The sequence below is a fragment of the Patella vulgata genome, chromosome 9 (assembly GCF_932274485.2).
Source record: "Patella vulgata chromosome 9, xgPatVulg1.2, whole genome shotgun sequence".
Classification (NCBI taxonomy): domain Eukaryota; kingdom Metazoa; phylum Mollusca; class Gastropoda; family Patellidae; genus Patella; species Patella vulgata.
Genome location: NC_065887.2, coordinates 34,885,248 through 34,909,561, shown reverse-complemented (window position 1 = coordinate 34,909,561; position 24,314 = coordinate 34,885,248). Strand labels below are relative to the sequence as shown.

The window sequence follows — 24,314 nt, the reverse complement described above, 5'->3', positions numbered from 1 at the left end:
GTGAATATCAGGACAGTTTTGGTCGAGGGGCCCAGCCGAGGCGGCTCCCGACCAAAACTGTCCTGATATTCACCGATACACCGAGGAAAGGTGCTTATAAGTTACTTACATCACATTTATATCGATTATTGTGAAGCAAAATGTGAAAACTAGTATTTATTATCGAGTCGTTTCAACCGAAAAGTGACAAATACTTTCTGCTCTTCCATTTATCCCTTTCTGAGCCTCACGTTACATTTCATGGTAGAATGATTTCGCAGTGGAGAGACGACCTGAGTAGTATTTACACGTGCGTCTTGCTATGATACTCTGACCGTAAAACAATCACGTGTTTGTTTAGACCACATCGTCAAAACAACTTGTCTATGGCGTAGAGGACTGCGATATTATTAAATGTAGTGTAAAGGAAATGCGAAACGTGGGTCATTCCTGGTCAAAGTATGCATCGGCGGATGGTTCTTCCGTTGAAATTTATTTGTAATAAAGTTTATGACTTTCTAGGCTTTTTTTTTCATCGTGCTTATTTTGAATGCCTGTGAAGTGTCCAGCAAGAGAACTGCGCCTTCTATCATCACAATTAATTAAAATAATTATTCAATATTCTAATTTATATATTTTGCATATTAATATAAATCAAACCAAATTATGAAAAAGATGCCAATTGATATGTATAATAATTGATTTTTATAATATGTTGTTATGTTAATTTAATGTCATTGTATATCTGTTTTTGAACTGCCATGTAGTTCCCCCCGGTTTGTTTTGTTACTATGATTTTGACTAGTTGTTTCATGTACATTATCCTTGTGTATAATATAGAGCCATCGTTATCAATTGCGATCTGGGTCGGACTAAACGTCCGCTACGTATTGCCTGATAAGTATCTAAAACAGTATAAAAGTATCCGTGTATCAGAAATGAACAGTACTCTTTCTGTATATTTCAGATACACGGATACTTTTAAGCATGTATTAAAAATAAACAGGACAGTGTAATTTGAATTCACAGTGTTGACGAGAGGAGTGAAAAGGGGAGGAAGGGGGGGGGGGGCGTAACCCAAGACTGGTTTACCTGATTCAAATCAAATGGCCGTGGAGTAACCATGGAGACTTTTGAGAATGTGTGTATGTAAATATTTTGAATGGTTTTTGTACTGCGCTGATTAATAGATTAATAAAAAAACAAAACAAGTTGCTCGTCCATTTGTACAATAATATCACGAACCGTTGACATGATTGTGTAACAATTTGATGAGCCAGGACACTTTCCGTAATAAATTGATTAACCTAAAAATCACAAAGTCCAGAAGAAATGATAAACAGAAATCTCTGAGCCATGTTATGTTTTGAAAATCATGCCATTTCATCATAACCGCAAAAAAGCAAACGAAGCATCTCGTAATCCACCCAATCATCTTGGAGATATACAAATCTTTTTTTTCGACGAAAGATCGAGTTAGCTGGATATCAAGTGTTCCCAAGGGAAAGCTTAAGATTGGTCGATAAGAACGAATTATGTATAACCAATGTTTTTAATAGCATTCTACTACTCTTAAACATGTTGAACTGGATTTTACAATCAAGAAAACCGATCAGTCAAGTCGGCTACGTATGGTGAATACTGAATAAGCTACGGTTTCGCAAGTCTGAACCTTTACTTTACTAGTTCAAAATGTGTAAATAATATATTCTTAACAATATGTCTCTAGTTGTTGGGAAAAAAACACCTTCCGTTACTAGACTTTGATCGGAAATGTGTCTACATTTTAAAATAAGGGCACGTTATATTCAAAGTGGTACATACTACTCGAAACTATAAACGTGCGCTTACAATTGTCTATCCTTAGAAGCCCTCACGATTCAAAAGAGAATGCTCAACAAATTGCAGATTGGAAGTGACACCAATTTTATATCGATTTGTTGCTAGACTATCCCCCACCGGAGATCTGTAATGGTCTGTTTACTGAGATTTTGAGGTGCAATGACGGTGTCTGTTCATATATTAAACTTACTATCTTAACAATACGTTAGATTTGAGAAGTGAAAGTTTCTGATTGGAGTGTATTTCCAACCTCAGAGATCTACTTTAAGACGTCTATCAATAAAACCATTCATCATTTAGCTGAAAGGAAATACACGTTGATTGTTTTGACACACACTGTAAGAAAAAGAAATTAGTCGGCGCATTTGATGAATGATTGGGAACATTATCTACTATTCATGGAATGAATACATCGTCTATTTAGCATGAACCGCCAGTTATTATCATTAACATAGTTTTTGGGTTTCGCCATTATTACCTGTTCTTGTTAATTCTAATAACCCATATGCAGTATTAGTGTTGCCAGTCAACATAACCAAGTCAAATATTTTAATGCACTATGATTGTTCCTGACTAATAAATGAATGCAGCTACTTTGCAATACTTTTCATATCATTGAATCAATTGAATAAAGTCTCAAGTAAATATTGACTACTATTAAAGCAATTAATAAATCAACTCAAACAGATTAATGTTCCACTGTCAAAAAATCTACATTTACATAAGTCTAAATGATAGCAGGTCAAAGAACTAACTATACAGGTAGCATCATTCGTGACCCAGTGACTTTTTCCTAGTTCCAAATTAACTACGTATCTAATGAATAACATATCACTCAGTGATTAAATTAGGATTACACTGGTGAGCAGATTGAAGTAAGTTTGTTAAGTGAAATGGAATACAAGATTATGACTGGTGGTTTAATTTACTTTATACATTCATATAGGCGGGAAAAAAACCCGTTTCTGAAATTGGATTTCGCGAATTCTATCTGTTTCCTCAGAGAAAATCACTGCCATAACATTATATTATGTCCTCCGAAATCATTTAACAGTAGGAACATGTGATTAGCGTTTGTATCCAGCTTTACGTATCACGATACACAAAGTGATTGCATCGTGTATTTTTATCATGGTTATTATGATTCAATAATAAATAAATATCAATATATTTATTGTCAGTATATTTTAATATACTGACAATAAATATTACAAAATGAATATTTTGGTTCGACTTGTCATTTTGCTGGTCCGACTGATCTTGGTCTGAATTGTCTGGGTACTACGGACCCCTTTACATAAAAGAGAATTATTTATGAAGCGACAAAGTTAATCTTAATGTCCAAAAATATCAAAATGAATAGAACACTGTTAATACATACTGACAGAATAAATACTAATTAATTTCCCATGTAGCATGGTTACGATTCTTAGTACTTCAGATGATCTTATAACATAACATAATTATAGATAAACTGTACCATATGTTTCACCCCCATAACACTTAATGTTTATGGCGTCTTAAACACAATAATCACTAATCACTACCATAAGATCTTATAGCCATATTATTTTCTACCTGAACAATACATCTTCAAGTTTGAACCCTCTATCCCAATTAGAAACTTTGGTCATAACTCTTGATCAATCAAATCGCTACTTAGTCTTAAGCAGAAAATGCTCATCATGGAACTTAGTCAAGGTATTGCTGTAATGAAACAATACTCGACCCAATTAGATTCAATGATATGGTATCCCAAAGCATCGACAAATCAAACTAGCATATTAGTAGAAAATGCCCATCACCTACACTACTAAGCCGGAATATTTCTAATTTTGGTCAGACGGATAGACGGACAAATCCGTTTTAACAGTCTCCCCCTTTCTTCGACTGTCTCCACAGTGACTGGCATGGAATCTAATTAACAAGCCGCATGAAATGCTTCTAATGAGTTGATTTCGATCTTTAAAAATAGGAAACTTCAACAAAATTCTGAAGAGTAAACCATTCGGGCTTTAAATTATGTCTTAGTCCACAAAATAACAGAGACGACTCTCTATGAACATCATAAAGGAAAAAACAAAATGGCTGGTAAAAAAAAGGCGGAGAATTCCTTGTTTTCTAACAGGGAGCAGTTATTTAAAATGAACATGACATAAATATTTCAAAACAATCCCCCGGGGGGCGACAACATGGTGTGTGATCCAAGTCTATGATTATTCCAACATATGAAACAGTCTTTGTAAGGATCTCTTGTAGGTGTTCGATTTAGTTTTGGCCATGACATTTCGAACAATATTGTCTTTACCAGGGTAAACTTCAATAACACGGACGAGTTCCCATCTGCCACGGGGTTGATTAAAGTCTGATAATAACACAACGTCATTCACTGGCATCTGACGCTGTTGTTGTTGCCACTTCTGTGGATTAACGTTGGTACATACTCTGCAATGAAGCTCTTTCCTCGCTCCGATTAGATTCGTTGTCAGTAATAATTCTAGATGGCCAACCATGAAGCGCTGCAATTCGTCTCAAGGTATAGAGGAATTACTCTGTAGATGGACTTTCGGCTATCTCTAGGTAAATTGCACTGTAGCACAAGTGAACAAAACATCCCAAACCTTTGAGTGTTTGTTTCTTGATATTTTCACTGTTAAAGGACCAAATAAGTCTATACCTGTTACACTGAACACAGGTGAAAATGTCTTAAATCTCGCTTAAAGGCTCAATACCACTCTTGTTGTAACTGAATAATATGACCCAACCTTTATTCTGGTCAACAAATTGTACTATTTTACAATACATGTATTCCAATTAATTGATGATACAAATTTCATCTTAACACACCTAATTTAAAAAATTGGAAAAATTCAACTAAATGATTTGAAAAGCCCGACGTAAAGCTTTTCAAATGTGACTAGGATTTAAAAATATTTTTGAACCCTCTGGACAAGTAAAATAGGATTTAATGGATAATTTACACAACAGGTAGGACACTAACACATCTAGTACTTAGAATAAGGCTATTTTTTTATTTTCCGGAGCTGTCAAGCCAGTAAGAGTGTTATTGTCCCTTTAAGGATGGTCTGCCATTAACGTTGAATGTTGAGGCTGTCGAAATCTTCTACATATATATAACACATAGAAAACGTTGAGAACTGGTAGCCCGACAGCGTCCTCGGGCTTAATACATCTAGGGAATTCGACATTTTGTAATTCTCGAAGCACCTTGAATAGATCGTTCCATATTGAAGACAGTTCATCGGATAACAGCTCATACCAATCATATTGTTTGGAAGGCCATAAATTCTACATTTCGATTCTGGCTCTAATTGTAACAACAGAAGCTAATCACATTGGATCTTACAATGTAGATAAATTTGACACAACAGTTCTCTTTGTACATCTCTCTGTTTCTAAACCCTTCACAGAAAATTTCAGTACATCAGTGTGTGATTTCCATCCTAATCCTAAGGTTTTGGCCCCTCCTTCGCCGTCTACACTGACTGTAACACCATCTCGACTCTCTCTTTTGGACGAAGACAATTTATCTCTAATCTCATGTCTTTTGGCGAACAAAACCATCCTTTGATTTTAAAGCTTCCCGTATTTAAAGCCGTCTCTAACTATTGTATTATATTCCAAGCATAGAACAGGAATAAATCAAATCGTCCATATAGCGGTCTCGACGCAGAATTATTGCTGCTTCAGATGATTTGGTTTTTTTTTATCTCTTTGGCGTTTTCAAAATCACAAAACTTACCATATCAGGGCAGGGTTTATCACCAAGTGTAACTCTCGTCAATCTGTAAGCTGAGGCAGGAATTGGTGAATTACGCCAAAGGAATCTGTGAACATATGTATCTTGGCTTTCCAGACATACTTGGAGGAAACTTAGCTATATCTCCAGTGAAGGCGGCGGAGTAATACACCCTAAAGGTTTCCAATAATGAATTTAATGAAACTCCCTTGTATTTGCAGGCTGGATCGAATACGAAACGTAAAGGGGTGCTGATTTTCTCGGGTCGATAAACTCCATGATGGGGTAGGAAATATGATGGTTTCTCTTTATCTTCTAACTCTTCCTTAGTTAAACTCTTTGGCCAACCGTTACTCTCATACTCCTCTATGACTTTGTTGTATAATTCAGCTTTGATGGATGTATTACTCAAACCCTTTTCTAACGATGTTAATCTCTTTAAAGCTAGAGGATAGTTGGTTGGAAGAAATTCTGGATCCTGTTTCCATGGTAATGCGACGACATAAGGACTATCTTCTTTCTTACATGAAGACTTCAAAAAGTTGCAGAGCTTCTTTATCGTCTTTAGAAATTGGTTACTCTCGACAATGACAATCAGCTGCTTGAATGCCAAGTGTCTCGAACTCGTATCAACTCTCCCTACGAAACTGATGGAATTTGTATGCTATCATCTAAACCAATGACGTACCATCCTAGACGGATCTTCTTGGCTAAGTGTTCAAATTCACGACCTTGTCGAATCTCTTCTTAAACATGAAAATGGCTGGAGTACACTACACCAAGGATTAAATAAATAAGGCCTTCTTCTTGTGTGAGTTCGGGGGGTCGGGTGGCCGAACTGTATCATAAAGTCTGCCATTGAGTCAACTGGCGTAGTTTCGATTCCCGATTTGTACGTGACAAGGAATAGGGTCACCTGTCCAACCTCGTGGGTTTTCTCCGGGTCCGCCCGTTTCCTCCCACTGCTAAAGACCCCTAAGCACAAGCGAACTATTGAAATAAAATTGAACCATGTGTTAGTCCCGAAATGACCTAGTTTGTGTCGAGTGGACGTTAAACCCCATCTCTCTCTCTTTCTGTCTTATCTAATCCATGGTCTTCAATTTCATATTCTTCATACTGTACACACCGGACAACCAGAACTTCACTCTACGACTATTTTTCTGTTATATCCCTTCTCCACCCACGACTGCTAGATTTAATGCTTAATATAGTTCCTATAGACCTAATGACTCGGCAAATTTCTTCATTATAATTGTTGTTCCTGCGCCGCTATACACTAAAACGTTTCCATTTCTTACTCTACCATTTCCAATACAGAAGACATACGGTTATGCAAGCTAGTCTGCTCTTGTTGATCAGAATCTGGGTCAGTGTGAAATAAATGGTGATGAGTTCTCTTGCAACCATTAATACCACAGCTCTTTCTTTTTCTGCAACGTCTGGAGATGTGACCTTCATTCAGACATGAGAAGCAAAGTCAATTGTTTCTTGCTTTACTTACTTTCTCATCCACTGATAAGTCTTTAAATTTCAGGCAGTCATACACTTTGTGATCTGCGTTACATATTGGGCATGTTCTCTTATAGGGACTATCCCGATTTGAACAGTCTCAAAAATAAAAGTCTGAGTACGTATGAAATTTAAGCGCCAAAATATCGAGGAATGGTGTATTTACCTTGCCTCAAAATTTCAGCTCAAAATATTGAGGTGTTTGGACGTGAACGTCAAAATTCCGTATCCGGACACGTAACCCTTTTAAGATTTTGGGTCAATTTTTTCGTTGGGTGACCTGATAATCGACCCCTGTTTCTTTAGAGGTCTCTACAATGAAGGACCCATGTGCTGTACTTGATAACGAAAGGTAAATTTCAACTACACATTATTTTTATAAAATAAAAGTCTGGTTTTATCCGGACACCGCATAATACAGTTTGAGACACCGGTCTCCATTTCCAGATAAAGACTGACGGGTTTAAGTTGTTTGAAAACGTATCACATATGTTGAGTTAGTTGCTCGGCCCTAAGGTAGCGAATTTAAAGGGATTTTAACACAAAATTAAGCAGTTTAATTATCCAAAATATTATCGGGATTGACCCTTTAAAATATCTATGTGTAAAATATGCTGATTTATAAGGTGCTTGAGGTTTCCTGTGATCAAGTTTGATAAAAGTTTTGCTACCAAGATCGCCGAAATCTGGATCAAACATGGCATGAAGTCTCTTTCTGATAAAAATCGCTGATATGATTGATAGTTGAATTGTGTCCCTTGTCTCTGAGTTCTGCTTCGGTAGATTTCCATTTATCAATGAGGGGGTCTGGAAGTCTTTTGATAATTGCTCGTAGGGTCTCATTAGCATTGATATCAGCAGTATAATTGATTTTTGTTAATGCACCTATACAACTGAAAATGTCAAGTGAAAAGTCTCTCTCAAGCTCTCGCCATCATTATTCATCTTGCCACCTCTAGTGAGTGGATTTATGAATGCTTTCGCTGTAACACTTGTCTGAACACATTCTTGTTTCGAGAGTTTTAAGGGCAGTTGCATACATCGTGCCCTGTGATCTCATTCCTGACTACACGAGCAGCATCTCCTGTGGGTGTGAGTGAGGTACGATTCGCGCATTGTCATTCAAATGTATTTTGTAGTGAATCTTAATTTGGAAGCATTCTATAAAGTCAACACAATGTAGTGGGTTTCCATCAGATTTATTAATCTGTATTGATGGAATGTCTCTGCTTGATTCCAGTTTAAACAGGGCCTCTACATTTGTCAGCTGCTAACTGATGTAACCTTCTCTTACAAACAGGATGCGATTGCTCTGATGAGGGACTGGTCCATGGAGGGGAATGATTCATAACTAATCTTGTCAGATTGTGTTGGCTGATTATCAGATGTAAGAATCTCTGCTACTGGACTGGTATGAGCTTGTGTTGTATTCTGTTCAGGAGAAAGAGCATTGTTTCTTATTTCGGCTACTTCATTTTCTGGCTGAGAGGAGATTGCACCTCTTCTCAAATACCCCCCCCCCCCAGTTCCTCTTCAATATCAAAGCCCGTCTTCATTAGCCCAGTTCGGAGCAGAACAGTAGGACGTTAAACCCCATTTCATTTCAATATCAAAAATATTGCTGGTTAATTCATCTTCCCATTGATCTAACTTACAGCTAACTACAGCAATGGATTAGACAACAACAAAGTCATCAGTCCAGGGGTTTAAAAACAATAGACCTACAATAATATGTTAATAATATGAACAATTATTAACACACTGAACCCAGACTATAAACAGAAAACACCATTAATACATTAATGTATTCTTTTTTAAATCACAGATTTAATGAAATGGTATGTTTGTATTGTTCTTCAGATTGAAAACGACCTGTTGAGAGTGGATTATTATCCTACGAAAATGGATAAACGCAGCTGTTAATGTCAGTTCTGAGTAGTAAAAGGCCACCCATTCAAGTTTATTCGAGCGGTCCCAAACAGGTCACAAATAATTCATATCAAAGGCTTTGTTCAAAAGTCCTGTGAGAAACTCGGTTTTCATCAATATAACGATAGCTTGATAACATTGGGAGAATACTCTTCCAAATGATATAGTAGTAGCTGTTTTTCATATAATTGTGTTTTGTAGTTTATTGTCCGATCAAGTTACTAAATGCCTCTAAAGATTATTAATGATATATAGCTTTCTATTGTTATTATTGTGTCAAATATTTTATGAAATCGTTTATTACAAAATTTGCTTACCTCAATTTAAAAAGTTCACTTAACAATTTGTATTATCGATCTGGATGATCTACAATATAATTTTATGAAAGATCGCCCAATTGTGTTTGTGAATATAAAATCTGGTAAAACTTAATTAACTATGTCAACTCGTCAAATATTACTTTCGTAATTCATTTGACCCAAGGAAAATTTATCACTACCGATATTTGGTTCTTCTGAGGATAGGCCTAGGGTGTGTGGGTTGTCAGAAAATGTTTAGATAAATTCTTCTAGGGAAACAAAGAAAATATATACCATATATTTAATGTCTTAAACTTACTAGTCAAAAATGCAATGGCCATTGGACACCAAATTAAATTACATTACGTCACTGGCAAAATCCTTTTTAAATCATACATCCGCGTGTTGTCATGTAAATAAATTCATTTTTATCAGATTCATACATAATCGAAGTAACAGCTACCGATTCAATCAATGAAAGTTGGGGACGTCTATTATCTTTAATTGATACTCTGATTAGTACAGTAGCCGACGATTCGTCACACATGTTCCATTGCTTTCTTGTTTTAATGTAGTGTCAGTTTGGTATGCCCTTGGTATACGTGTTTAGTCTAGACTAGCGACATGGATAATTGGGGCTGCTAGTGAAATAATGTGGACATGTGCCATTTCAGAAAATCTGCAAAGAGTAGTATTTTGAATAATTTTAGACCAGAACACTAAAATTGACATATAAATACTGTGATAAGAGGAATCAGAATGATAAAAATGGACAAGTGGTTAAGAACTTCTGCTAAAAATGAATTTATGTGAAAAAATCAAATGATCCTATTTAAAATCAACCGAATTTATCCACCTTATTGTACTCGCATCCTCAATTGTCAAACCAACAACGTCTATTGGAACATGGCATTTATGCCCATTTACATCACAACAACACTACACATCATACACCCGCAAAAACTAAGACGCCAACGTTGTCGTATATTTCGTTTTATTGTAGGTAGTGATGGGAGCGCTAAAATACACTAAAACTGATCAAGAGACAACCCATTAAGCACTTATCAGAAATAATAATAAATTTGATTACCTTCAAATTATTAAACGTGCTAATATTTATTAAACAGTTATTATAAAAACCAGCTGATATCTTAAACAGTTTCATTTATCGGAAATCTTTGTAAATCAATATGATTCTTCGACCCATGAACATAAACACTGGGTATACATTTCAAATCAATCAGATGAAAGCTGTCAAAATGTCACTAAAGCAAGTTCATTTGAGATCAATATCAGGATAAGTGCCCGGTTATCCGATGTTCCTAAAGCAACGACTGCGAGTTATGCAACATCTAGCAGTTGCTAGATAAGTCTGAAATTCCCAAACGTTTAGGTAGTTATCTCCCTTTACCAGACATATGGTACAAACACATAAAGAAATAGGTCCGTTTACAGCCTTTGGTTGAAAAACTCACGGAAAACCAAAGAAAAGCAACCATACTGGCATAATGGAAGAACAAAAAGTAAATTAAAAAGGGTTGGACTAAAATGTGAAGTGGGTCATAGCATTATCATAGCCGAAAAGCGACAAATTCCAGCAGCCTTGACATTGAACGAACCTTGAACTTTACAACTCGATTATCTCAGCTACACATTTCAGTTGGAAAGCGCGAGACTGGGTATTCGCGATGATATTTTCTGTCGAGGAATCTGAGAGGTCCCCAGCTGGGTCAGCAACCAATCAAATTTAGTGACGAAAAATGTAAGGTATTACTTGAAGGCCTTGATGAGATGTACTAGATCAAGTCTTCTATTGAAGATGTGAAGACCCCCCCCCCCCCCTTAGTAAGCAGACCTAATATTTCCCACATATGATCACGAGAGCACAAAATGCCATCTTCATATATACGGTTTGTCGAGAAATAAACACAAACACGGGGTATGATATCAAGAGTCTCGTTATCGACTATAAAACCCTGCAAGATAAAAGGAAATAATAACTCATGTAGTGTGTAAATTATATGATATTCACTGGACGCTTGTAAAACTTGATTATAGACAGATATTATTCGTTATTCATAAACAGTCCTAGCATGCGCCAATATCAATTAATCAGATAACTAAGTCAAGTCCTACCTACGCTGAATCACGGTTTTGACACCCAGACAAACACAAAGGGCACATTATTGGCAGTCACTAGGATCGGTATTACAATGTATAATTGTGTAAGATTTAGATAAAGAGCTATCAGTTCTTTCTATAACAGATCAAACATAGATAATGAAAAATGAATATATTGAAATGCATTCAAATTACTCTATTCTGAACGAAGTTCTGAGCGTTTTAAGGTTTGACAAGATCTAGCGTAGGTGGTTCATTATCGTAGCTGAGGTACACTATATTGAAGACCAAGTCTCGATTATCCATTTTATAGATAAATTTTTAAATCTGGTGGGTGTCATCCGATGATCTTGAGAGTTGATTATAGGTTTAACATTTGAATAAAAAAATAGCTTATTTAACATTTAAAGCCAAAATAAAGACCTGAAATTTAGCCCTTACATAAATGCACCATGTGAATTAATAAATTTTGCGTTTGACAGAATCCCTTCAACAAAATGTTTTGCACTATATTTCACCTTTAAAATCAGCAATAACAGTATCAGATGCTATTCCGGTCTCAGGATGTAACTGACATAAAATACTTCTTATAAAACAATTGCTCGAAATTATAAATAATTCATAATTATAGCCAATTTGCAGCAATAATGAAGCATGAAGCAATGGTAACACACATATTATCGATAAGTCCACGCAGGGTATGGGGGCCTCGCCATCCCTGGGAAATTTTGAAAGTTTAACCGCCGCAGATGCGTTTTTCTAGCCCGTGGGTCAAGTATTAAATAAATTCGCGGTATTAAATAAAAAGGAAAGTATAATTAGTGTTGTGTTGTTAAAACTTCCAAGTCCTGGGGCCAAGCACAATGGGGCCTTGTCGAATCTTGGTGGTATCCGCCCTTCTAAACCCAAACAGTGTAAATGAATTCAATAAATATTTTGATAATACTTTAATGACACAAAAGAACGTCCTTGGGTATTAGGTGCATTAATTAGACAAGAGCACTTTCATGGAAAAAGACACCGAGGCAAATTCAAGATGGCGTGTCTGATCCCACCAAAATCGAATGATTCTGATTCGCCGCTGCTACTACATTCGGGTTTTTTTTCATCCATTTGAATTATCAACTAATCCACCCCGCTTATAAGATGTTATTACAATGTAATTTGATGGTATCAATGTCCAAATAGACCTACATAACGTCATGTTGTTTTGTAATCAATGTAATAATATAACGAATTCTAAATATATACCGACATTAAAGGGATGGGTGGGCTAACCTCAGGATACCCATTATACAAACTAATTAAATATGTAGAAAATAATAGAGAGAGAGAAATGGGGTTTAACGTCCACTCGACACAAACTAGGTCATTTCGGGACTAACATATGGTTTAATTTTATTTCAATAATTCGCTTGCGCGTAGGGGTCTTTAGCAGTGGGAGGAAACCGGAAGACCCGGAGAAAACCCACGAGGTTGGACAGGCGACCCTACTCCTTGTCACGTACAACCTGGGCTTCGAAACCATATCAGTTGACTCAATGACAGACTTAATGATTAGTGCACGTGCTAACCACTAAGCCATCCAACCCCCCGTAGAAAATAATAATTTAGAGATATTCTGGAAGCCTAATTTAAAAGTGTAATTTAAAATTTTAATAAACAAGGAAATATCTGGCGCTGAGTGACATCAAACAATTTAATCGTGAATGGAATAAAGGCTAATAATTTCGTGTACATGTAATTTGAGATTGAAATTAACAATCAGGTGAACAATAAAGGTAGATCCACGGTTGTTGTCCTTATGAAATAGATGAGGTCAACATCCCGTACATAGCCAGTCTGTGCATTAGTCTCGGGTCACCCAGTAAGAGTTGCGCCCCTTTTCTGAAATGGCAATTCTTAAATTAATTTCATAGGCGTCAACATCTTGGTTTAGGGCTAGTTACCCCCCTTACTATCTGTGAATAGGCTATTCCCTTACTGCCTCTGCTCTGATTGTTCTTCAGAGAAATATGTATGACTGATTGAACTCTAGAAATATTTTTATTCTCACTTACAAACATGTCTGCCCATAGCAGTCATACTAAACCAGACAAAACTTACCGGGGCAGTGGGAAAGGCAGGTTGACCCCCCCCCACTCCTTGTCACGCTCAACCACGCCACTTGACCCAATAACAGACCCCGTGATTTCAAGCGCACGCGTTAACCCACTTGACCAACCATCCCACCTAATTAGAACAAATCCAGGTCACTCAAACTGGGTTCTTAAGTTGTAAATCCAATACTATTCACCATTCACAAAAGCTATCAAATGAATTATATTCTTGTGTCCAAAATTTACTGCAGTGAAGACAAAGTACTAATCGACAAATGAATTCTCCTGGTACATGCACATTTCATCACCAAAACTATAAACTATATCCATTTAGAAAAAGCGAAGGGCGGTGCGTCGCTTTTTGAAGGGCGATGTCGCTTATAGTTATTCTCTAATAGCTTAACATTGAAAAAGCGTATCACGACCCACGACGCGAATTTTTCAAAGGCGACATGCGATGTGGGAAGTGGCTGAAATAGAACACCATACAACAGTAATCGCGTGTTTAATATGTGGCTGACAAGAAATTCAATACCCATCTATGTTATTTTTGCTAAATAAATGTTAAAGCGATATTTGTAATAGATTAAATAAGTTACATAGTAAACACGTTTCACATCGTATTAAGCAAACATTTATAATTAAATAATCAAGTGCTCTTGTGTTTACTATAAGTGATCAATATCCACACAGCTTGTGGCAGTTACCCTCGATAGTAGGCTAGTAAACTAAATACATGAATGCACAATCTGTGACAATTCTTAAACTCTTATCATAAACAAACGAAAATTGTTCTTTTTTTCTATCCGCACTGATGTTACCAAACACTAATCCAGCTGGTCCTCCCGTTTTAACCTGGTTTTATTATGACGAAGTGAGAATTTTATTTTACCCAAGGACGTTTTTTCTGTTTTTGATCTGAATTAAATCAACCTGTCCATAACAAACAGCATCATCATAGATTTTGACGTATTTACAGTATGAGAGTTCGTTAAAATCAGGGAACGAGTATATTTTTACCATCGATAAAATACTATTCTAGTTCTATGATTTGACCTGTTCTTGGGTGACTGTATGTTTCCTGAAGCAACGACCGCGATAGACGTTGCTATATTGGTCGGCAATTCCCGAACTTATAGCTACGTTATCTCCCTATAACACAAACATCTGAACGATAGCGCCCAATCAGAGGTTTTGACACACACACACACACACACTCAAATCAAACATGGCGAACTCCACGGAAACCTTGACATTGAACGAACCATGGACTATGCAACTCGAATATCACAGGTAAACATTTTAGCTGGAAAGCGCACGACTAATAGAAATTAGTGCCGAAATATGCAGGGTATTACGTGAAGGGCTGGATACGATGTACGGAGTTAAAGCGAGGTCAAACCTTCTCTTGAAGAGAAGGAGTGACTGACTCTCAACTAGGAGCGTGAAGGATTTCAAAGTAAACTGTCCATTCCACGAACACGACAGACACAATTTTGTTGACCAAGCATTCGGGCATTTGTCCCACTACTAACTGTATTTAAGTATGCCCTGCATCCAGACGGCTATTTATTATGACAATCCCAGCTTTGGTCTTATTCAGATAACATTTATGTTACGTACATACATGGTCAATAAACATAAATATTAAAAAATAAGCCCCCCCCCCCCCAACCCATAAAAACCCAAACAACATACGTGATATACAGAAATACACTCATACAAAAATACATGTAACGGTATGTATTTAATATCTGCTAGTTTTTCATGCAATTTAGTAATTTGTATCAAGTTGAATGCGTTACCTTTCAGAATACCTTTTGTAGGGTATTGTTGAAGATGTCCGCTGCTCATAAACTGGGAGACATTATTGTGAGGATCGCCATAACAATTGCAACATATATATTTCTTAATAAATTGATCGATACTACCGTAATTAAAATTCTGTGGAACATGTGTGGATTAATTTGCTCTTTAGTATTGAATTGTTTCCATGTACATGAATATGAGGTCTAGAAATTCGGTGATAGTTAATGTAGGGTAAATCCCAACCACTTTAACCTTCGCGGCCTTGATTTTTAGAATTATGTAGCCTTTCTTTGGGCACGATACCATTTAATACTTGTATTAATGTTTGAATATCAATACGAACATGAGATAATTATAAGCCGATTAGTGTTTTGGTTTTAGTAAATATAGCTTCAACCTATAGAGGTAAACGGTGCGTTTAGAAACGTTTGCCAAATAGACTGATTAGCATTATAAGGTCTTTCACCCGTAAACCCGGTTTGACATTTACTGTAGCGTTTAGATTATAGATATATCTAAGATGGACATAGTTTAAGATATTTTGGTACAAGCTCTATCGTTTTATGCTTCCTTGCTACTTTTTAATGGGATTTGTGTTTATAGTTTCCAATAAAACTGTAAATTAGGGCTGTTGTGGATGACATTTTCGTTGAAGTGTATCAAAACTGATTGAAAACCAGAACACCGAATGACCAACAGCATATTTATATTTTGACAACAGAATGAACACAACTCTCCCATACTTCCGTTTTACACCAACTAATATGGTTAAACGGAAAGTAGGCAGTTGTGCTTCATATAAATTGAACCAAATTAAAGAAGTTCCTATTGTACATATATTTAATATTATTATTACGACCCCTAAATTCCCTTTAGTTCAGTGTTATACAGTGTACTTGTACAGTGCAACATTTGGGATCGAATTTAAAATTGGACCGGAATTGAATTTTAAGGGGATCTAGGTTCGTTCTATCAAACACGGCCAAACACACGATTTTATGTTTTAGCGTATGTGCTGACATCCTTAAAGGGACAATAACACTCTTGCTTGCTTGAAAGCTCCAGAAAATAAATAATATCTCTATCTAAGTACTAGATGTTTAAGTGTCCTACCTGTTGTGTAAATTATCCATTACATTCTATTTTACTTGTCCAGAGGGTTCGAAAATATTTTTAAATCGAAGTTTCATTTGAAAAGGTTTACGTTAGACGTTTCAAACCATTATGTTGAATTTTTCAATTTTTTTAAATAAGGTGTGTTAAGATGAAATTTGTATCATCAATTAATTGAAATAATCTAAAATAGTACAATTTGATGACCAGAATAAAGATTAGGACATATTATTCAGTTACAACAAGAGTGGTATTGAGCCTTTAACAAAACATCTCATCAATAAAAACACGCATAAACAACCTGTTTCTAATCTGGATATTAGAGTTTAAACAAATGAGTATTATGTTGTGACTTAAAGATTGTGAAAGTTTGAAATTCTCTAATGTTTACTGGTAACTGATTCCAAAGGCGAGGTGCAGCAGCTCTGAAACTTTTATCACCAAATTGAATTCGTTTTGTTTTAGGAACAGCAAGTACATTTTTGTTATTTTTGTTAAGAGTAGGTTTATAGTTTGTCAAAAGTTCAGACAAATATAAGGGAGTGAGATCCTTTTGACATTGGTGCACTAATGACAGAGCTTTATACCGAATCCGGGGTTCGACAGGCAACCAGTGAAGAGACTTTAACTCCGAAGTTATGGATGTTTTGGGTTCTTTGTAATTGATATATGTATGTGTTTGGGCGAGTCCGAAGATCAAATTGTTAGCATAATCAATACGGGATAGTATTAGCGCCTAAACAAATGTTTTGTTTCGTTTTATTTATTTTTTTTTTGCTTTTTTCTCCATTTATATAAGGTGACTTTAAGGTCAGTTTATGACAGACCAATTTAATTCGATCTTTAAATGGCTAGTATAGAATATACCCACGTATCGTGATCATTATCACTGAAAACATCCGTTTGTGATAAACAAAGCATACCCAATAACAGTTTGCTACACCAATTAGCTCTTCATTATTGTACATCCATCATATTGTTTTATTCTTTTTATCTGAGTACAGCACGGGTGGATACCACACATTATGCACCCACATATTGTAAGGGATGGGGGTGGAAAACAGCGAAAATCTATATAGCCATCCAAGACGTTGCGGATGATGCGCAACAAAACCGAACTCACCCGAATTCTTTCCACTATTAACATATATATTAAGATACCCATCCGCGACCTTTGGAATATAAAAATAGATAAAATTTCAAGATTCATGCGACCTGTCGGATATCCACAAACAAAAACGAACGGACGTCCTGCTCGGGCGTTCTTGGACCACGACATACAACATTCACATGCAAATGCGGGCGTATAAAGATATATTTCATTCATACATGTGCAGGATGTCGCCATTGATCTTTTGTTGTAAAAATACTGTAAAATTATCACAACGTTAAATTAATCTATCCTTGTAATAATTTATGAAACCGAAAGGCTATAACCTTATACAATTTCTTGGTTTGTAGATACACCAGGAATTATTGTCTCAGTCAGCTTAACCACTCCAGCTTGGCTAGCCATTTATATATAAGTTGCCGAACCTTCCTTACATTAAATCAGTTAATATAACTCTTAGTCGTGTAAACAAATGGTATTAATTTTGAATAATAGCCATGTACATGTCACATTATGTATTCTATTTAGATTGGAAGAAAAAATTCAAATTGGTAAATCTGTTTTATATTTCACAGTCCGAAGTCTATTTGCCTTCAGCTGGTCTGCATTTTAATTTTGGACACCTTTCCACAATTTTAATAATTATCCAGAATGATTTACTTTGGCTAGAACATCGGTTCAGACTATGTCAGTATATAAACCTTCTTATATAAGAAGATACGATTGTGTTCACGTCATTTGTCTGTTTCTGGGAAGGTCCCATATACAAAACTGATACCTAACTGGATTCTATTTGGAGTTCAGATAACACCATTATTTTTATGAACATAAGTAGTTATTAAAAATATAAGAATAATTTAATAGATATTTAGAAACGAATATATGAACACGGCTGCACGTTGATCAATGATGGGAATGGTTTCCTTTAAAATAGCGGTGCGACGGCATAACCGCTTTTCCCCAGATACCACAAATTAATCTCGCCGCGCCAAGCTCCAACAGACACTATGGGCAGTATGCTATTAATGTCCATCGAACAAGACTGTTACCGAAAGAACTACGCCAAAGTATGCTATTTAGTCCCTTCATAATAATCTTGTGTAAAGTCATTTCAGTTTTCTTTTTATAACATACGTTAAATCTTTTGTTGTTAAAGGATAATATTGGTGCCAGTCATTATCACATAGGTAATAGAACTGGTTAAACACATTCCAAATATTATTTTATCACAGATATCATTGCTACGATAGAGGTGTAATCAATGCTTTGACGATCGGAAATGACGAACGCAAAAGGAAAACACGAGTTATCCCTCTATATAACTGATTGAAGTGACGGGTGATAACAGGTATATGGGCGAATTTCTGCCCACTCATAATTCCTTCGAAGACCAAAAGTTGTTATATGAGACTGTAAGAGTGTATCTGACAATTCAAAAAAGTAATTCACGCGTGTTTATTCATTCTATCCTTATAAAAACATGGTAATGCACGGATTTTTTCTTTTTTTCTTTCATGTTCTCTTATCTAGTAACAGTCAATTTTTTTATGAATTGTCAGATATCCTTTCACAGTCTCACACAACAACTTTTGGTCTTCGAAGGAATTATTAGTGGGCAGAAATTCGCCCATGTACCTGTTATCACCCGTCACTTCAATCAGTTATATAGAGGGATAACTCGTGTTTTCCTTTTGCGTTCGTCACTTCCGATTGTTGAAACATTGATTCCACAGCTATCGTAGCAATGATATCTGTGATAAAATAAAATTTGGAATGTGTTTAACCAGTTCTAACACATATATGATAATGACTGGCACCAATATTGTCCTTTAAGCAGTCATAATTAACTCTAAGTAAAGATGTAGCACTATAAAAGACAATAATAAAAATAATCGGTATACAGTTGAGGTCCCAACCTGCCAGCCCACCCCACCCCCACCTGTCAGCATCAGTATACAGTCCAGATCCCAAAGTTGAGTTATTTTGCTGGTTGCTGCTGAGAAACTAAATCAATCTCAATTATAGAGATATGGGATGTCAGGGATCCCGTTAGGATTCTGGTATAAATTGTACATGTTTTAATATTGATTTGTATATTTAGTTAATTGGTTGTGTAAATCAGGTGAATTTATAAATAATCTATCACTTTAAAAAGGTACATAGGTGACCTTAATTGTTTGCGATATCAGAGAAAGTAGGATTGTAACAACAGGAAATGTGTCCTACGGAAACACAGTGCAAACATACAATAAATCAAAATATTTTACAGAATAGAGGCATTGAAGTCCCAGAAACATTTCTGTTGGGTCACACAAGATTTAGTTTAAATGCTTGGTAAAACTATACATGCGACTGTAAATGTCTGGAACATATAATATCACTTATCGTTTCTAGGCATCTGCAAGAAATCAATTTAATGCGACAAAATTATACAAACCAATTTCTGTCAAGATCAAAGTATGTATCACACCTTGGAAATTATATCTTGTTGAGATATAACTGTATGTGCCTGAACTAAGCAGAGATCTCATCTTCAACTTTATATCTTGTTGAGATAAGGTAATTATCTCTGCCTGAGTGAAGTATCACATATTAAACGTTGTATCTTATTGAGATTAAATAATTATCTTTTTTTTAACATTCATCATAACACTCAAAAATCCAACTGATTATACTTGAGTTCTGTAAACAGTGTCGGTGAAAACAAATGGAATGACAGTTCTACATAAGATACATTGGGTAAGAGGCGGGAGGAGTGTAAGAATCTGTAGTTGCATAGCACTAAGATCGCATAAAATAGCAATTTGATCACCTAATTACAATTGATGCAATAGTTAGTCAGACGTAGCCCTCGTTCATTCTGCGACTGATGAATTAAGGAACAACCTTCTTGATCTTAAATTATATGTGATCCCCACGGTCAGATCTATTTAAGTGCCGATTGATAAACGCTCTTCGTCTAAGATCTGTTTACAAGTCACTCTGTCACTTGTTCAATTTTCGTAATTAATGATGGGCGAGGTGAAAGAATGCTTTGTAAAATATTTATAGAAAAGCAATATATGAAAGTGGGTTTTAATATGAGGTATTACAACACATGTTGATATATTAATATCCACGATCTGTATTGTATTAAAGAGTGGTGATGTAGCGCATAAAAGTAAAATAAAGGACCAGATTTTATCATATTTAAACTGAAAGAAACAGAAATCAAAGTGTATATAGAATAAATGGAAGTGATATATCCTAGGAATAATATCCATTAATGAAAACAGCAAGATTTACCAGGCATTATATTAAAAATAAAGAGACCCAATCGACTTTACTCGCCCACCGATTAAGGCGATTACATGGGGGCTTGGCGTAAAAATATAAATGCCTACAAGTCATTTAGTCCGTATGTCAGTTTTTAGCCATCCCCGATCTGTCAGGGTAAACTGAATATTAAAAAAATAGACTTTGGTCGTGAGTTCGTTGTTAAGAGGGGCAAAAATGATGGCATTATCATTAGAGAGAGAGGGTTTGACGTCCGCTCAACACAACTAGGTCATTTCGGGACTAAAGCATGGTTCAATTTTATTTCAATAATTCGCTTGCACGTAGGGGTCTTTAGCAGTGGGAGGAAACCGAAGGACCGGAGAAAATCCGCGAGGTTGGACAGGCGACCCTACTCCTTGTCACGTTCAACCGGGTAACCGAAACCAAGCAAGTTGACTCAATGACAGACCTTATGATACAGCGCGCACGTGCTAACCATTCGGCCACCCCCTCCCCCTTATCATTAAAGTTCTTAGTTTCTGGAGTACCAGCTACGTACTACAACTTTTTCGATTTTCTGGACTGTCTGAGTAGTGGCATTTCCGACCAGAGTAATCATTGAATTATTATGGATTTCAATCTAAACAGGCTTCAAACAACTCCCGTCAAATAAATCGAGATTTAAATATATGTTAACATAGATTGTCCCAAAATTTCATTTAATTGTGGAACATCTATACAATACGTGGATAGATGTGGATTTCATGTAATTGTGGAACATCTACAGCACGTGAAAAGATTTATAATATGAGATTTGCGAAAGTGGGAGTAACTAAATATAGTGTGTAGAATTATACTGCATTCCATTAAATATCAGATCGCATTTTACCAATAACTTTTACATAATAGATTATATAACGATTCACTGGAAAAATAAGTGATTACAGGCTCTCGCTTTGAAATACCGACTCCGAATCCCTCCGACAGGTATTCATTATTATCCAAGTTACCGTATCAACAATTTTGGATTTAGGCATAAGCTAAACAAGCAACAGCTATTGGCCTCTTGATCCACGAAGGCCTCGAACAACTTCAGATGTTATTATTGAGAAAAAGAGTGTGTGTATGTGTGAAGGGGTGGGGGTGTATGGCTTTGAAATGAAATGAAATGTGGTTTAACGTCCTACTGTTCTGCTCCTAACCTGGGCTAATGAAGACGGGCATACGCCATACAGTGTGCTATGAAGGAAATTTTGCCCGGGCAGCGGCGCTACGGCCTACTCTTATATCGAATTCCAACTGCCAAGGGATCTTTTACGTGCACGCCAATGTGTACACGGAACCTCGGTTTTTCGTCCCATCCGAACGACTAGACAGCTGTCCTTGTCAGGCCCACCATCCTGCATCACTGACAAGGGGAAACCACTCCGAAAAATCTGGGTGAAATTTCTCGGCCAATGCAGGGATCGAACACCCGACCTCCAGGCTAGCGAGCCAGCGTCTTACCCACTTAGCCACGTGATCCCCCGTATGGCTTTGAATGCTACGAAATAATTAAAAGGCGTATACAATACAGCTTTTTTGACATGAGTGATCTCAACTTTATATTTGAGCCTCACCAAGTGTGAAATTAGACATTGTTTATCAAGAAAAGTATCAATGTCGCCATTTCTTTCAAAACACAAATTGAAATGTATCTGGTGTTAAACTGCTAAAGTAAGTTTTCTTATAATAGGCTACATGTTTAAAATACAGCTATGCTATCAGATCGTCTCCTATTTTAATTAAATCATGGAACTAACAAGCACCACTTGTATAGAATTTTTAGATTGGAAATTATTAATAACAACGACTGCAGTGTAAACGTCTCCATAGAAATACATATTTCTAGAAAATGTAAGCTTGACATTGTCTTCACCTATAATTCACTTATAACATAGGCGAGTGATATGTATACTGGCCCCAATATGCCTTAAACTGTTCGTTATTTACTAGCTAAAAACTTTGGAAGTATATATGAATGATTGCATTTTCTCAATAAATTTTATTACGCAACAAATTTATCCTGAAACACGTTCATCTGTACAATTACAATACGGAACCAGGGGTTTCTTATAATTGTATTTTGAACAATTGGTACTAATTATAAAATTAAAGTATAAATATTTAATAATGTACTAACAAACGAACGATGCTTTAAAAGAAATTATATTAATGTCTTACCTGTATATCAATAAAGTTCACCAAAAACTTGATGATAAATAAAATCTAAATCTGTTTATAGTGAAGCGTATCCCGATAATATTTATGTACGTAAAGTTATTAACTATTTGTTCAATACGGCACCAACGTGACAGCGGCTTGTGCGCTTTTCACGCCAAACGATTTCCGCCAATTACACGTTCATCGACAAGCACACGAACAAATACGCCAGAAGGCGTGGCACTCGAGTGGCACGTGACTTCGCGATTCCGCCAGTATTCGCGTGCCATTCTCGTTTTATGTTCGTATGAGCGATATGAATGGAATGGAACGAGTATGTGATTGTGGAATTCGCCTGGAAGTAAAATGTATGTTTCAGTAGGGGCAATATAAACACGCTAAATGTATATAAACATATATACAATCTTTATAACAGATTACTACGTCGTATATTTGACTCACACCATTACTTGGTTTTTGTATGCCAATGGGTCAGGCGGTCACCAACTAAGGTTTGGTATGTATGGTCCATGGTTCGGTAATTAATTAGCGTTACCGCGTTATTAACTAATTCTTACCGACGAATCTTCATACTGATCCAAAGTATTAATTAATCGAGTGCGCCATTTCATCAATCGTCACAACAATTAAGGAGTTGTTTGTTACTTTGGCTGTATAAGCCAGGGTAAAAATATTTTAAAACCAGATGCTGGTTCCATGTATTCTGTAATCTTCTTGGGCTTCCTCTCGTGTGGCTAGACTCTTCAACAAAGAACAAAATTCCGCGAATTCGAGTGCCATTGACATGAAACTTGCCCTTTGGACAATTGCGCACCATTGACCGACTTCGATGTTTGATATGATGGCTGGGATGACGTCATGCTCGGATCGTTCTTGTTGAAAGATTCAAGATATAGTAGAATTAAAAGAGAGTTGGATAGAGAGAAAAGCCTGAGGGAATAGCCAGGGTCGGATTAAGACCCAAGAAGGTCCTAAACACTTAAAAGGGTTAGGTGCCCCCATATAATTATGTGTAATTCAAAATAGAAACTATAATAAAGCACAACCAACCGCCAAGCACGTGATTAGACTTTATCTGGGGTTTTATACACGTCATTGTTAATTGCGATAAAACTGATAACAGTAAGAAAAGACAAAAACAATGAAAAACAAATTGAAAGTTCTTCATTAATTTTCAAATTAAAGATACTTTCTCGCGTAGAAACTGTGTGATTTGCTGATATACTTGAACTAAAGACATATTCAAACTAACTAATCTA

At 36.1% G+C, this 24,314-nt stretch overlaps 1 protein-coding gene across 3 annotated transcripts in view; it reads right to left on the bottom strand.

The window, feature by feature from the left end:
* The window catches only part of LOC126832685 (cardioacceleratory peptide receptor), a 117,311-nt gene extending 94,102 nt beyond the window's left edge, over positions 1 to 23,209 (bottom strand). For all 3 annotated transcript variants that reach the window (XM_050563550.2, XM_050563551.2, XM_050563552.1), the window contains exon 1: positions 23,056 to 23,209. The gene's annotated coding sequence lies outside the window, so the exon portion shown is untranslated. The remainder of the gene's footprint in view (positions 1 to 23,055) is intronic.
* Positions 23,210 to 24,314: the final 1,105 nt, after the last annotated feature.